The sequence below is a fragment of the Lathyrus oleraceus genome, chromosome 5 (assembly GCF_024323335.1).
Source record: "Lathyrus oleraceus cultivar Zhongwan6 chromosome 5, CAAS_Psat_ZW6_1.0, whole genome shotgun sequence".
Classification (NCBI taxonomy): domain Eukaryota; kingdom Viridiplantae; phylum Streptophyta; class Magnoliopsida; order Fabales; family Fabaceae; genus Lathyrus; species Lathyrus oleraceus.
This window is the reverse complement of record NC_066583.1, coordinates 221,648,640-221,666,953: the sequence shown is the minus strand read 5'-3', so window position 1 is coordinate 221,666,953 and position 18,314 is coordinate 221,648,640.

Sequence of the window (18,314 nt, the reverse complement as noted above, 5' to 3'; positions counted from 1 at the left end):
TACGATTGAGATATCTTGGGATCATAAAACTAACTATCTTTACTTATTAGGAATGTTCTTGATGGAACCTTTATCAAATTGTAGGTCGAGTCAATGTGGTCGGCTTAGGTCGGTAGGGGTCTCTCTGATCGGTCCATAACAAAATGTCTGGTGCGTCATATGAATCAAACATGTACGAAATTTAACATACATAAAAAATGTGGAACTTAACATTCATATTTATTCATCTATCTAATGGCTCGGGCATGAGACTTACCTTTGGATGACTTTTGGAGCGTCCAGAGGTTAAGTTCTAAATTTTAGGAGCATTTTCTTTTTTTACTAAAGTGCATGAGCACCACTAAAGGTGCGAAAAAAATCCCCCAAAATATCTGTCAAAATATTATATTGGACCCAAATCTTATAGGTACGAAGCAGACTACCCAAGTCTCAAGAGAACACGTCTTAAACTATATGAGCGAACCTCTAACATCTTTTAGATAGAGAAATCACAAAATTTATGATATATGTTCTATGAGACAAATGTCTTAGAAAAGGCTCAAACGCCTCTAGTTCATAAACACTTACAACAATTAAATCTCAAATATATACTATTTTAAAACCATAAATCTCATACTAATGACTTATATTGGCTTGATCATCCGAATATCTGCATGTACATCATATCGATAATTTTTCTATTTTATTTTCTTAGTATAGTAAATTAATATTTTTAAGCATTCGTCTATCTAAAATATTTTTTATGATAAAATATTTTAAACAACATCTTAATGCAATTGTTATTTTTTTCGAAAAAATATCTCATTTTTTCTATAAAAAAAATCTCATTTTTTCTATAAAAAAATATCTCATTTTTTTAGACACGAACAAATGGAGAAAAAATTTCAATTTTTTTTTAAATATAACAAATTACACAAAACATGTGTGAAATAAGCTTTTACATTATAAATAAAAGAATAAGAGAGAAAAAATCAACATAAACTACTAATAGTCATTTTTTATTAAGAAATAAAGTTTAAAAATAATAACTAAGGAACAACAAAAGAAAAAGATATTTATCTACAATTATAAGACAACAAAAAATTAAAGGATGATCAGTTGAAAACTCTATAAAACCTAAATCTATATTTCATCAGATATTTACACGACGATCTTCACAATGATTAACTTCTTGATAAATATGTTTTATCTAACACTTCCAATTTGTTTGACCCATGAAAGACTATGCTTCAAGAAGAAGGGGAAACAATGGAAGATTATGAGTCTTCTTAGAGATGATTATATTAACTATAACAAAGGAATCTAACGGACAAGCAAAGAAGAGAAACTCAAACTACTTGTCATTCTTAAACCATGGGCTAGGTCCCACAATCTGTCAAAACAAAGGTTGAATATTGACCAGGTTACAAGAAAAACCATTTACACAAATTCCCTAAAGTTCCCTAATGAAACCACAATCTTAAAGCCTTGTACTACTAAAGTAGGACTTGTCAATATTAAGCTTGAAAAAATAGTATTATGAGGCTTCATTTTACATTGATTTTGTACTTCCTTTGTTCGATATAAGAGGATGGATGAAGGCAAAGGTGATGATGAACAAAATGTAGGTACCTTTAATGATTATTCAAAAATTACCCAGGATTAAGAGGAGTCCTTAAGAAAACTAGTTGGCTTACATCTTGCCACAACAAATTCGTCATAACACCAAAGAGAGTAGATCAATTCTATTGATTAGTACCAACTTAAGACAATTGAAGATTAAAATGAACTCATTATGATAATACATGACTAAATAAAGTACTCAAATTATCATCATTCACATTAATAAACTTATCCAATAAATCCTTAACCGTGTCACAATCTGTAAAGACATGAATAATTATCTCAGGGGCTTGCATACAACGCGATCAAAGATAATAATCAGTTATGCCTAGGGACAGATGCACCTTATTTCAAGGGTGGGCCTATGCCCCCACTACAATTATTATAATTTAAAATATAATATTAAAATAGTATATTTATAATAAAATAAATAATTTTAATAAAATAATAAGTAATCAACTTTTTCTTTTCATTCCTATTAATTATTTTTGACTTTTTTTTCAAGGACAAACAAATTACTCACTTTTCCTCTTTGATATTGATTTCTTTTTATTGTTGATATTCTAAAAGATATATATTTTTAAATTTTAATCTTTATAAATTTATTATTTATTTTATTATTGTAATAAAAGATAAAATATTTTGTTACCTTATTGAATTTGAGATTGTACTATGTTTGAAATTGTTGTGTTTGTATCTATATTATAGTATAAGTATGAATCATTTTTTAATATGATTTTAATCGTGTTATTTTATTTTTATTTTTATTAATAAGCAATGGAAATTTTGTTTAAAAGAAAATCAATAGAGAAATTATAGACTTTTAATCCTGAAACACTTGATGAACGTGAAAGCTTTAAATTGGGGTCGTTTATGAAAAAAAAAATGAGTTTGAATTGAAAAAACTTCATAACGATCCCGATTTAAGACAAAAAAAATGTTAGTATATCTTTCAAGTGATTGAGATGAAATTAAAATACATTATTTATAAAAGGATTATTGACCCCACTACTCAAAATTTCTGGCTCCGTCCCTGGTTATGCCACAATATTTTCTTTCTCATTAGATAAAAGCTTTTTATGAGACAACTTTCAAATGAAAGTTTGGATTCTAGGAAAACCTTTCCACTTTCAGATGAGTTTGAAATTTGAAGAAGGATTTAAATTAGAATCATTAACCAACAAAGCTTGATATGATAAATTGATTAAAAAAATCCATTTTGATCATTTTTAGATGAAAATATCATCATTAACATATGGGAAACAAATATGAAGGTAAAGAACCTGCTTAATTGAATTTCAATTCCTAAATAAGAATAATCACTAAATGTATAGTTAAGAGAGTAAGAATGGAACAAAATTAACCATACTTGATAGCTTATCAAATCAAGGAATCTAGTTGTCATGCCAAAATTTGACAGAAAACTACTACGAAAAATCCCTTTTATCTTGGTTGAAAAATGAGTTTTACCTCATTTTCATAGGCAATGTAACGAAGGACGTCATAAAAACCTGTCACTTTTTCTCTCAGGTAAAGTTCAACAGAGGGGAAAATTGTATTGGTCATGGATTTGATCCCTAACAACAATCTTTTTTTTTTTATATTTTCAAAACTAGAAAGCATGTGCCACTATACCTCTCGATTGTTAGTAATATCCGAGTTGGAAAGTGTATATTTACCTCAGTTTGAATTTCCAAACTGAGGGGAAAATTGTTTTATAAAATACTCCTTCCGTCTCAAAATAAAAGTATTTTAAGGTTGTTTGCACACAGATTAAAAAAATAATCATTGAGTATTTAAATATAATAATTGTCATAAAAGTAAAGTGTGATGTAATATCTTAAAAGTTGTGTAGACAATATTTATTAGAGACATAGTTTGTAAAAATTACTCCCTCCGTTCCTTTTTAAGTGTAGTGTTTTGACTTTTTACACGTACCAAGACAACTAATAATTGTTGTTACTTTTTAAACAATAATTATGTTTTTTCCTACAATACCCTTAACTTTTTAGTAATTTATTTAATTTTTTTCTCTATATATAATAAATGATTATGGGTAATTTTGACAATACTACAATTAACTCTACATTGAACTTTAAAATGACACTTAAAAAGAAACAATTGTTTTTTCTTCTAAAAAGTGACAATTATAAAGGAACGGAGGGAGTAATAATGTTGTATTGAAAATGTAAAAAGACTCTTATTTTGAGATAAATTTTTTTGGCTAGAAAGACTCTTATTTTGGAACAAAGAGAGTATAATTTATTTTAAATTTTATTTTGACCTATATTTTTTGTAGACATAACCTATATAAACAATTTGTAACAAAGTCTATATATACATTTGCAACAAAACCAAAATGTTTTATTTTACATATACTAAATTATATTATTTACAAAATTTGTAACAAAACATAATTTACACATCCAAAATGGTACACCAAGAGAAACTATATACATATTTGATAACATAACCAGAATGACAAAACTAAATACATACGTGTAATAGAAAAATTATACACATTGTTTACAACAACAAAGAGAAACTAGTGTTGTTTAAATTCATAAAATGATAAGAAGGAATCGATCCAACGTGAACGTATGCCATTTATATCTTCTTGTGGGAAGGGTGTTGCATCGTTAAATACATATAATCTGAACAAAATTTAAGTTAGGATAACCCTACAACAACAACATAAACCTTTTACTAGCTAACAACAACAACATTAAGTGAATAACTAACATAAATAAATTACATGCATATGGATAAAATGAATATCTTAGTCTATGAATTACTAATGCCTCGGGAGACAATATCCAGCATATGTTTCATAACATAGTATCTACGCTCATATCTATTAGGTTGTCATAATTTTTATATAGTTATTGATACACACAAAACACAAATAATATATTAGAAAAAATAAAAGAATGTCAAAAAGTACAAGTAATACTTACTTTTGGGAAAATGAACTTTTATTTTTTATTTCTTACATTACGAGTCATAAAATTGTATCCCTCCAAGCTCTACATGTTGAATAAAATAAAACATGAATAAAAATTATTCAAAACTAAAGGTAAATGTTGAGTGTTATAAATAATACCACTTACGTGCTCAAAACTTCTTTCATCTTTAAATCCAGATTATAGTATAACGAACATAACATAGTTACAATATTTTTCTTGAAATATATAACTATTAGTTGTCAATATCCATGATAATTAATAATGTGTATAAATATGAATTATAAAAGAAAACACAAATTCATATATACTTCCGAATTGAAAAATAGTCCTAGGTGATATTCTCTTTTATCACAAGTTCACATATACTTACAAATTCATATATATGTACGCTTGGACAATGATTGACGTACGTTGTTTAAATTGAATATTAAATGGGTCTAAGAAACAATACTTTGTTAAGCCTCTTTCTGCACACATCTGATGCATATACCTAAATGTTAACAAAAAAATCAAATATTGATGTGAGTCTTGACATTAAAAGTATTTGAGAACAATTAATATAAATTGAGATCACTATAAAATATGTACTTACGTGCACCATAATTGTAGTATGGTTATGTCCAACAAATTAGTACCCTGCAAAATATCCATAATACAACTCTTTTCAATTGAATAATATTGACTTGGTTCATGTACTAATTGTAAGACCCCAATTTTTACCCTAAGATCCCTCATGCTATTCTCATCATATGCATTAGCATTGGGATCACACCTTGACATACTCCTTACCCCTCATTCATTGGGTTTGCATTGGGAGAGATCACCAAGCACTTTTGAGGTTTTTTTACAAAAATAACCCACTTTTTCAAGGAAATTCCCAAAATACCCCTGGTTTAAAAAAAATCCCAAAATACCCCACTTTTAGGAGGAGTCTCCAATTGAATTGGCGACTCCTCTTAAAACTTGAATGGAGGCGCCAATTGGATTGGCTAGGGCATGCCCTAGCCAATCCAATTGGCGCCCATGTGTAGGTTTTAAGAGGAGTCGCCAATTCAATTGGAGACTCCTCATAAAATGCATTTTTTGTCTTATAAATAGATGTGTTGTGTGACTAATTGTTCCACATCTCATATAATCATTTGGCTATCATGTTTGGTGTTCGTCGCCGATACAGAAAAGTGATTTATGCGAGAGACAAACCTCAAATGATGATGCTGTTTTGGAACATCACCACGTTCGATCAACTGAAGAGGGAGCTAGTTCGTTGGTTAGATGGGAAAATACCAGAAGGGGAAAAAATCATAAGTATTGAGAGACTTGATAGTATCTTTGGTTGGGTGCGAATGAAGACTGATAAGGATGCTAGGGAAATGATGTTCGGTCGAGACGACATCAATTTGATTGTTGTAATCAGTTAGAAATATTAATGTTTTCAGATGTTTTGTACTGATGTTTGTTGTGAACCTCGTTGTAACAAGAACTTAATGATATATAATGATTGAATGTTACAGAAATACAATGTTACAAAAAGCTTAAGACCTAGATGATGCTCCTCGATTGGGACAGTTGTTCTTGTTGTGTCCTGGTTGACGACAGATACTACATAATCTTATCATTTTATCTGTGGAATCCATCTCTGTTCTTATATGTGTGCTGTTTGGCCTTCCTTTCTTCTTTCTATGCATCTCGTCATTGTGCCAAACAATATCACCTTCATATGGAGGCCAGTAATCCTCCATTGGTAGTACTGAGAAGCTTTGAGTATATACATTCATGATGGTGTTGGCCTTGTACACATCAGATAAATGGTTGTAAGCGTCTTGACGAGTATAAGCGCATGCTGCTATGACATGGGAGCAAGGTATGCGGAAGGCCTGAAATTTTCCACAATCGCACCAACTTCTGTTTAGTCTAACAGCGTAGGCTAAATTTGGTCTCCCCTCGTTGTGGCCAATTGTTTCCTAGACGCTGAAATTTTGTCTATGACGGTCAAAGACTGTTACAGCGTGTGTGCTAGCTTTGATGCTCTCCTCTTTCATGACCTTCATGCAACACTCACTGAATACTTGCCCAAACATTAACATTGCACTCCATCTTTCACCTCTGGTTGCGAGCATAGAAGCCAACCTATAATAGGTTGATCTTACCAAGGCGGTTATCGGCAGATTTCAAATTCCTTTGAAAACCCCGTTCATGCATTCCACAATGTTTGTTGTCATGTGGCCCCATTGACAACCTCTGTCAAATGCCCTTGTCCACTGCTCTACTGGTATGTTATTTATCCATCTCCCTGCGTCTTCATTAGACAGTCTAATTTCATCACGATAATATTGAAATAACGGTTGAGTTAAAGCATACCCAGCATTCACCATCTTCTTGCGAAGATTCTTATCTTTTATAGCACGCATGAAGTTTTGTGCAATGTGTCTGATACAATAGACATGTGTAGAAGGAGGATCATGCTATCCATTGTCATGGTTGTTGTAGGCACTCTTAATGGCAGCATGTCTATTAGAAATCAAACAGAGATTGGCTTGTGGAGCCACATGCGTTCTGAGATGTCGAAGAAAGAAACCCTATCCACCAGCCGTTTCACCTTCAACAAGAGCAAAGGCAATGGGAAAGACATTGTTGTTGCCGTCTTGTGCAACCGCCATGAGCAAAGTACCCTTGTATTTTCCGTATAACCAAGTGCCATCAATTTGAATAATAGGTTTGCAGAATGCGAAACCTTTGATGCACGGGTCAAATGCCCAAAAGATACGGTGAAATATTCTATTACCTGTAGCACAGGTTCCGTCTGGAATCATCGCTGGCCCTGTCTCCATAATTGCCACAGTTCCTGGGACATATGTTTTTAGTGCCCATAAAAACCGTGGCAGTTCCTTAAATGAATCCTCCCAGTTGCCGAAAACCTGTTCAACAACCTTTGTCCTCGCAATCCAGGCTTTCTTGTAATATGGAGTATAATTATATGTTGTTCTGACATGGGATATAATTATACTCACCTTCACTGATGGGTCTTTATTAACCAACGGCAGAATGTCTTGACATATCAAAGCTGCGCTTAGTTTACGGTGATCTTGTTCAACGTTAGTTGCAATGCAACTGTGTGGTGGTTCTATTGAAGCGATCTCCTAAGAGTCGTTTTTCTTCTTGTAAGATGCAGCCAAACGAAACTTACAAAGCATGTTACGACATTCAATAACATACCTTCTAGAATCAGTGCGTTTCACTGTAAAGTCAGCAGAGTTGTTCATGTGGAATTTTTTGATTGCCAGAACACATTCTTCTTTGGTACGAAACATGTCTCCCACCTTTAATTTGCCTTCTGATCTCAGATACAGATTATAGAAAACACTGTTGGATGTTTCATCGTCGTGAAAATTCATATTTGTCATATGTTGAGGCGGATTATAGACATGACTAGAAGGTATTGGTGGTGGTTGATCATCATCTTCATTGTCGTTGTTCAGCATGTGATCAACCTGTATCTCGGTCTCCTCTTCTTCTTCATCAGCGACATCCACTTCTGCCTCTGCTTCTGGGTTGACGTCATCTGACCATTGTCGATCATCTTCACCAGATTCATCCTGACCGGTTAATTGAGACTGTTGAGATGATATACATGGTTGAAGAGTAATGTACAACTCAATACAGTTGCATCCTGAATGTTCATGACTAACAAACATGTATTCAACATCTTCATCGTCTCGTACCTTAAGGGGGAAATACTTGCATTGACCATTCTCAAAAAATATTGGATTTTGATATGTGATCTTTTACACAATACCCGATCCTATAAAGGATTGTATTCTTTTTTTCAAATGCAAGAAGGTTGCATTTCTCTTGATCGTGATTCTAATGGTATCAATGTTTCGAAAACAAAAACCATGTAGCTCAGACTCGTATGTTTCACCGTTGCAGTGAACGTTGACACTGTATAATGATGAAGATGACATTGTGCAGATGAAAACTATTTTCTAACTGCAGATGAATGTGAGTGAACTGTCTTGGATGTTGATAGTAAGACACTTAAATAGATGAGTGAAGTGTCTCACATGCTAGCTAGTTCGGAGTGACGTGTCGGACATGCAAGCTAGTCCGAAATGACGTGTCGGACATGCAAGATACTCTGAGATGATGTGTCAACCATGCAAGCTATCAAGAAGTGACTTGTTCAGCATGCAGGAGACAAGACAACCACGTGTCAGACATGCAGACACACACTCCAAATGGATTGGCGCCTCCACTCATTCCTTGCACATGGTCGCCAATTCAAATGGAGACACCATGCATTCAGACCTCGAAACCAAGCAATCAGACCTAGGTCTTGCATGCATGTCCCTATGGAGGCGCCAACTTGAATGGCGACCCCTCTTAAAGCTTGTACATGGTTGCCAATTCAAAGGGAGACACCATGCAAGCACAACTTTTCATGCTCCCATCCATTTGCCTATAAATACATCCACTTCATCAACACTTCTTCCACACCATCACTCTCACTACTTCTTCTACAATTTCATTTGTAACAACTTCTTGTAGTTTCATCTACACCAACCCCCCGACAAAATGTCTATCCTCACAATGGGCGAAGCACATAGAGGAACGGTTGCAAACATCGCAACATATGTAAGTTTTTTCTTTTGTTAACTTTTTATCTTTCATCTTCACCAACCCCATTTTATTTTGACATACCAACTTAGTCAAGTTTTTTATTCTTTTGTTTATAGGATGTATCAAGGTTCCGAACTCGGGTCCACGAATATGTCCATATGGACCCGATGATTCAACCTTATGTTGAACTCGTCGATTTTGGTCATATTAGCAAGATTTTGTCTTGGTCCATAGATAACAAATTCATTCTATCCTTATGCGAAAGATGGAGACCAGAGACACACACATTTTGGTTCCCAACCGGTGAGTGTACCGTGACGTTAAAAGACGTCTACATGCTTTTAGGACTACCCATTGAAGGTAAGGATGTTAATGGTAAGACCAACTATGCAAATTCAATTTGCATGGAGCTCTTAGACACTGATTTGTTAGATGATAATGCTAGAGGTCAAGGTATACTACTCTCACGCCTTAAGTCGTATTATAATAGTTTATACTTAGATGAGCATCCTACCGAAGATGCTCGAATAATAAAAACTAGGTGTTACATTATGCTGTTAATTGGATCGTTTTTATTTTTCGAAGGTAGTGGTTCTAGCATGCATATTATGTACTTACCTCTACTTAGACATGTAGATAGAATAGGAAGTTACAATTGGGGATCTGCTTGTCTAGCCTATCTCTATAGCTCCTTGTGCAAAAACTCACACCAAGACACATCTACATTTTCTGGATGTGCTGTTTTGCTACAAGTATGGGGTTGATCATGACTACCGTCTCTAGCACTGGTCAATAACAACCCTTTCACTTTTCCATATGCACAAAAGTAAGTTGTTTAAATTGCTATATCTTTACTTACTTCCTTAAAGTTTATTACCTCAAACTATTTTTTTTTGACTTTTTGGTGTAGATGGTCGGCACGTGGTATGAGTTACAACAGATGTCCGAGACATTGTATTACTCGGTATCGCAACCTGTTGGATCACCTTCGACCGATAGACGTAAGCAAAATAACTTAATTATTTCGTTATATTTTGTTAACTTTTTCTACATTGATTATAATCCTATCTTCTTTCACATTTCAGTTCATTTGGCGTCCATACCTTAATTTGGATCATGACCATGAGGTCAACGCTGAAGACGCAGCCGTATGGACTGCATGCACACCGATAATATGGTTCACAACTGTGGAGATGCACAACACCGATCGTGTGAAGCTGCAGTTCGGTATGGTCCAGAATATCCCAGATCCCCCAACTAGCCTAAGAGAATGGCATCTGCGTAAAGTTAACAACCAATGGAACTTCAATCCATGGCAAAGCTTCGCAAGATCGGAGTGTCGCAAATGGAAGCACCGTCATGACCATGTGTTAACTGACGCAGTCATGCCAACTGAGGTAAAACCAAGTCGTACTTATATGGCTTGGTACAGATCGGTTGGTTTTCAGTTCATCGCCGAAGATATGTACCTATACGACCCACGCCAGGCAACTTACACACAAGAAGGATTAACATCTAACCCCCAACAACATTCTCAGCCCGGTTACTCACAACCCCCTATCCGTCAAGCTTTCCGTTCCACAAACACACAAACATACAACCAAAATATGCCATTCACCCAACCCCAATACCAAGAGCATACCCCATACCACCACCAACAAATTGACCATCAACCTGAGACCCAACATCGCTTCGCACCCACCCCACCACCCTACCAAAGTCGCCTTAGCCAAAACACCAACCGCCCCTCCTCCTACCGTAGCCAAGAAGCCCAAACATCACAAAACCAAAGCATCCAACAACCCTATCTCTACCAAACACCCCAACAACCTTTCCAACCTTTCCTCGACGTATCATTCACACCCATGTCTCCCTTCAACCGTCCCGGTCGCCCATCCATGAGTCAACCACATCCCAACTTCTCTGGCATGGGTCATGAGCTCAGCTACGGCGGTACACCATCAATGCATACTGAAGACTATGCTGACTTGTCTGAATACCTCAACGGACCTTCTCCTGTAGTTGGTAGTGACGCTCCTGCCCCTCAGATGATCAAACACCGGTGCAGAATCGTCAACATGGGTTAGGGCCAAGGGTTAGGGTAATTAGAGGATGTGGGACCAGAGGTCGGTTAGGTGATCCCGGTCATCACCGTTAGGTTTCTTTGTGTAAACTCCAAACTTTATTAATATCAAGTCGTCTTATATCAAATTTATCTTTCACTTATACCATAAAACACAAAAAAAATGCATTTTAGGAGGAGTCTCCAATTGAATTGGCGACTCCTCTTAAAACCTACACATGGGCGCCAATTGGATTGGCTAGGGCACCTGCCCTAGCCAATCCAATTGACGCCTCCATTCAAGTTTTAAGAGGAGTCTCCAATTCAATTGGCGACTCCTCCTAAAAGTGGGACATTTTGGGATTTTTTTTGAAACTAGGGGTATTTTGGGAATTTCCTTGAAAAAGTGGGTTATTTTGGTTAAAAAACCACACTTTTGATTGTGTCATACTTTGTTTTTAATTATTTACTAACCAAAATACCAAAAATATGTCAATGTATAGTTTAGCTCTTTTGTAGGTAGTGCACATGCTCACCTATGCTCTATCAAGTTCACATATAGGGTTTAAGACCCTTAATGCAAGGAGCTCAATCAAGAAATGGTCTATTATGGATCTAAGTATCATATATGGATTCCCATGATCTTCACATGTTATTTTGATCAAGAAATCATCAAGAGTTTGGAGTTGATTTGCCTTGGAAACCCCAATTCATCTGGGTATCTTGTGTAACTTCTTCAACAAGTTTCTTCACAAATTGATCAAATATTTCAAGAGGATACTTCACATTTCATTATCTTATGCATATATGATTCTCCATGAGTCCCAAAAGTCAAGAGAATGTCAAGGTAGCAAGTTGGTTCATGGTGTTTGACCAGAGGAATTCAAATGATCAAAACTAGGGTACCCTAGACCCTATCTCCTACAATTTTTATCATATGAAAATGATTCCAAGAGAAAAGTTACTCTAAATGAAATTCCAAACAACTTTCATGTTGAAGTCTAGATCTAATTTTGCTAGGAAAGTTATTTTTATGGTGAAAGATTATAGGTCATTTTGTCTAAACCCTAATTTGGAGGTCAACTTCCCAAGATCATAACTTGCTAAATTTTTATAAGATGAAAGCTATTCAAGTTGCATGATCAAATTCAAGATGTATACTTTAACTTTTATGTTTTGAGGAAGAGCAAATTCAACTTTTAAATGCATGTGATATGAGGATAGATTATAGGTCATTTTGGGCCAATACTATTGAACAAGTGATTTTCCTCAGCTTCTAAAATGCATAACTCCTTCATGCTAAATCCAAATGAGGTCAAACGTATGACCAATTTTAAGGACTTTGAGAGAGCTACAACTTTTATGAAGGAACCTTTATCATTTCAAGTCCATAGAAAAAGTTACTCAAGGTGGAAGAAGTGAACATATGGCTTGACACTTATAATTTTTTTTTATATGTTTGATTTTCCAAACTTCCACCTCAAAATTCATCATGATCCAAGCTTCTAATAAAAAAGTGTTCAACATGAAAGTTGTTCCTCTTGGTCTAACCTTTCCAAAAAGTCCAAATCCATCCCATTTGGACAAAGTATTAGTGACTTGTGCATGGCTTAAAGATGGATCACCATTTGGCATAATTGAACTTCCATCTTCCATACACAAATGCATGGCTTGTTAACATGACTTCAGCAATGCTTACACATGATTTTGGACCTGAATGAATCATTACATGGGCCTATCACACGCACATGCATCCATGCAAAGTGAAATTGCTATTTTTGAAAGTTTGAAACAAGTGTTCAAATAACAATGCCTTGGCTATAAATAAAAGCTCTTTCACTAAGAATTGAGGACCCTTGTGCGCCAGCTTTGAATCCCTAGCCCTAAACACCTCATTCAGAGGATAAACTTGAGGGTTTCCATTAGAAATCGAGTTTGAATCTCCAATGTTTTGAGATTTAAAACTCCAAGAGTCCCGCTTCTTTCTTGATTCATTTCCACTCCATCAAGCATCTAGAGCAAGACCAAGCATAATTGAGAGCAAGAGTGTGGCCATCTGAACCTGCAGCGAAGGTGATTTTCTCAATTTTTCATCTCTTCGGTTCTCACTCAATTCTCCATAATTCTTTTTGATTTTTGGTTGTCTGAAGTCCTATCAATATAGGCAAGAAGATTGAGTTGCTTTGAGGTCAAATTGAAGTAACTCAGATCATGATCCTCAAAATTCAACTCTCTGTATCTTTCAATATACTTGGAGTTAGATGAAATTGAGGCCAGATTCGAGCTCCTGAGCATTTTTACTTTAAATTCATGTCCTCATTTTTCATTTTGGTGATGGTTGAGGGTGGACCAGTCCGGTGAGGTCCACCGGAGAAGAAGATCGGAGTTGTAGCTCCAGCGGTGCGTTGACATGTCTCAGACCATATGATCCATCTATTTTGTTTTAATCTCACGTGTTGGTTTTGATTACCATCCCTGCAACGCTTTGACTTAGGTCTATCATGGAACGCGCGCTGAGATTCACTTGATCTGCCACCTCAATTAATGAGGGAGATCAAGTGATCCACCTATTTTAGCATTTTCTGATTTTTAGTTTAATTGCTTTATTTTCATTAATTCATATTAATTTTAATATTGATCCAAAAAATATGAGACTTTCACAAAAAAAATTCAAAAAAATTCCTCTTTCATTTTCTGAATTAAAATTATTTTTTGGATCATTATTAATATTTTTCATGATTTAATTATTTTTATGCATATTTTTAATTGTTTAAAGATACTTTTAAGTTTCCAAAAAAATGATTTTTTTCTCCAAGGTCCTTTGACCTTGTTTGACCTATGATAAATCTCATGGCCATTTATTTGGTGTTTTGATGAGGTTTTAGGATTTTGACCAATCATAATTTAATTTAATGTATTTTTAATTGATTTTGAATTGTTTAATTGCAAATAAATTATGTTGAGCTATTTTTATTGACTTGTTGAGTTTGATTATTGTTGTTTGACCTTGGTCAAGGTTGATTTGACTTTGTTGATTTAAAATCATTGGATTTAGGGGATTGATGAAATGTACATTTCATCTCCCAAAATGAATGAATAACTTTAATTTGATAAAAGTCCTCATTTGACCAATTTGTGTTGATTTCATTTCCCCTCCCTCTTCATCTCAATCCCATTCTATCCCTATCCCTTTCTTTGACCTTTGATATCTCTATATCCTAAGGCTAGTTGATTGCAAAATTAACATAAGTATGGATGAGATTAGGTCCACCCTTTTGCCATTTTCTTTTAAGTGTGGTATGTTTTAGGAGTATGGTTCATAATACCATATCTCTAACATGCATTAACACTAAAATTTCTATTGCCCGACCTCAAATAGTTGTGACTTCTACATAAGTCCAATTACGATTGCTTAATATAGTGCTAAATTTTGACATAAAAGATATAGCATTCTAGTAAGTGGGATTGTAAGTCTCCCCCCTTTCATGGTATTGTATGGAAAATTGACCTTTTTTCCTTCCTTTAGAAGATGTCTTGGTTCAAGGATTCATGCTTGTGAATAGTGGGTTGAGTGTTCTCCAAAGGATGACTTAAACAATTGAAAAACAAAAGCAATACTAACTTCTAATCAACTAACATCAACTAACATTTAATTTTAAGCCATTTACTTTTATGCACTTTAAATTCAAGTCTTTATTCATTTGCCATTATTCATACCATTTAACTTGTTTACTTTAGTGCCATTTTCACTTTACTCACTTGAGCCATATCTTGTGATTATATTGTGATTGTATATACTTGTTTGTGTATTTTGTTTGTGTTTGTGGTCTTTTGACCTTAATGTACATAATAACAACAAAAACCCTAAGAAAATGTTTGTGTGGACTGTTGGTTTTGATCTGAGACATTGGACTTAGAGTTAGGCAACATTCCCCATGCAAAAGAACTTGGCCAATGCTAACTTTTTTTGAAACCAAGGGCTTATGAAGTAAACTTTCATCTGGTACAAGTATTGAGACCCCTTTTGAATTCATCTGCTACATGATCTTGGTGAAGTTGTTACTTTAAACATGTGTCTAGTGCCTATCTCTGAGCCATTCAAGGATTATGTCATCTGATACATGGAAGATTATGAAAAAGATCATGGAGTTGCTATCTTTATTTGATGTCTTGCTCTTCATTTGCTATTTGTGTATTGATATTGCTTGATTCTAAAGTCCAAGGGAAATTTGGGTTTCTATATGACATTCTTGTCTATTGGATTGCATCCCATTGGTTAGATCTTTTCAACTCTTAACTTTTAAATTTTTGCTTAGGATTAGTCTCTTCATATCCTTCCACTTCTTTAATTTCAAATCTCTCCCTCCTTTTAAAAATCTTTTTTGCTTGTGATTTCAAAACTTTGACTTTATTGCAAATTAGAAACTTTGGCCTTATGCCATTGTATTTTTAAACTCTTTTCTTAATCAAATTTGTGAATGAACTTAACTATAATTAACTTAAAATTTCAAAAGACAAAAATAACTAACACTCATTCAAACCTTTTTAGGCCTTTGTGCCTCTCTTAAACTTAAATTTTTGTTAAAAGCAACTCATTCACTTTGAAATTGTTACCACGAACTACGAGGTTTTGATCCCTCATTTTTATGTTGGTACGTAGGCACAAGTCCGAAGGTCTTGTCAAACACAAAAATATAATTAATGAATTATTTTCTCATCCCTCCACTCTATTTATTGCAAATATCATTTTGTACAAAAATACATATGCACACAAAAAAGGGCTCCCTAGGACACTTTGGGTGTAACACCTTCCCTCTGTGTAACCAACCCCCTTACTTGTAATCTCTGGCATTTTATTAGTTTTGATTTGAAAACTTCTTATCTTTGGGTTTTATTCGTACTTTTCCCTTTTCCCTTGGAAACAATAAAAGCGTGGGGCGACTCTGGTTTTGTTGACGTTAAGTTCATCAATAGCTTAATGATCATGAATTTACCGCTACACTAATGTTATCTCGAGGATGCCTATCATCTCCTCTACCACCCTTGACAATTTTAACTTGTTATTTGATATAGGTATTGTGGTGTCAATATTGTGTTGGGGACAAAACAACTATCTTTTGTGCTTGCACCATCCAAATTAACTTTCTTAACTATGTTAAATTTAGGTTGATGAGTACACCCAATGATTTCAATTGGTGCATCATAAACCAAACTTATTTTTTAAACATATTCTAAATACAATACATAATTTAAAAACAACAGAAACATAATACATAAATTTAAATACATAAACAACAACAACAACAACAAAAACGATAACAACATACAACACATACTTTTTAAACCAAACTTATACTTACCTCAATCATATTCCGATACACTTCTTCCGCGTATCCTCAATTAACTTCTCCTGCTCCTTCTCGGTCAACCTCACCCATTCCTTCTGACGCACCATCTCTCGTTTCTCTTAGATCAACCTCTTCCTCACCTCTTGGATAAATATATCTCGCTTCTCTTGATGCACCATCTACCGCCCCTCTTGGATCACCCTATCATATTCCTCCTTAATCACACTCTCTTGCACCTTTTCTAATGATAATAAACATTTTACTTAACACAAATCAATGAAGGCACTTAATGTGAGATTTATGGTAGATATGGTATATTTTATTTAACACAACATCAACATTTTGTAAGATCATTTTATAAGAATCGTCCCATAACATTTAACTTGACACAAAACCAACAAAATCTATTTTACTTAACTCATGCATAGAAACTCTACTACTCATGATACAAATGGACTTTTTTCAACAACACTAAAAAGGAAAATATTATTTTCGCTTTTATCAACATAATTAAGATAATTTCTCTCACATTGATCTATAAGCAATAACCAATTCACAAGAACTAAAACTGCCATTTCTAAGTTATGTGCATGGATAAAGTGCGTTAAGTATAGAAACATGATGAAGAAGGTACAACAATGGTTGAGGAAACTTTGTTCGAGTTTGGTTGTATTTCTTCCATTTTAAGCTTCGTTCAATGGAGTTAATGGCCTTCGAAGGAACGAAGCGTACATGTGTTGGAAGAGTTTATGTTCGAAAACATATGTGCGTTGGAAGAGAAAATATTTCGAAAATAATGATGGAATATGAGTTTAGAAATATGTTAGGGTGTTTTGATAAAGATGAAAATTGCCTAGGGTTTGTTTTATTAAGAGAAATATTTTAGGACGTTCTATTTCTTAGGAGAACGAAGATGAAATCAATGTTAAAAGGAAAATGAAAAGTTAGAGTCTAATTATATGAAGTGTACATGCAAAAGATCTTTCACGTAGAGTATTAGAACTAATCAAGGGAATAGATAAATTTGAAATTAAAAAAGAATAAAAAAAAAAGTCATATTTTGGAAAATTCATGCAAATGATATTTTCATTCAGTTAGGCAATCTAACTGAGGGAACAGACAAATTTAAAATAAAAAAATGAATATAAAAACAAGGGCTAAATGAAATAATGAGAGGTTTAAGTATGTCATACCCCCAAATTTACCCTACCTCTTATACAAGTACATACTGCACATGCATGCATTCATCATTTCATCACCATATTTGCATTAACATTCATATTACACCGACTCAAGGCATATTGTTTACACCTGAGGAAAAACTGGCGTTTTCTGGATGAAGCTTCAAAGAAAAATGTATAACATAGTAAAATTCCATTTTTTTAGTATGTGTAACAGGGTACCTAAATCTGTGTAACGGGTTACCTAAATCTGTGTAACGAGTTACTCCCTCTTAAAAATATGCGTGTAAGGAAAATTTGAGTCTATGTAACCGGTTACCCAAATTTGTGTAAACGATTACACCCTCTTTTAAACAGACGTCCATGGCCAATTTGAGTCTGTGTAACTGGTTACCCAAATTTGTGTAATCGGTTACACCTATGTTACACAGGCTTCCAAGACCATTTTCAGTCTGTGTAACCGGTTACCTAAATCTATGAAACCGATTACACCTGCGCAAATAGCAACAATAACTCTTTTTTTCACTCCAAAGTGAAT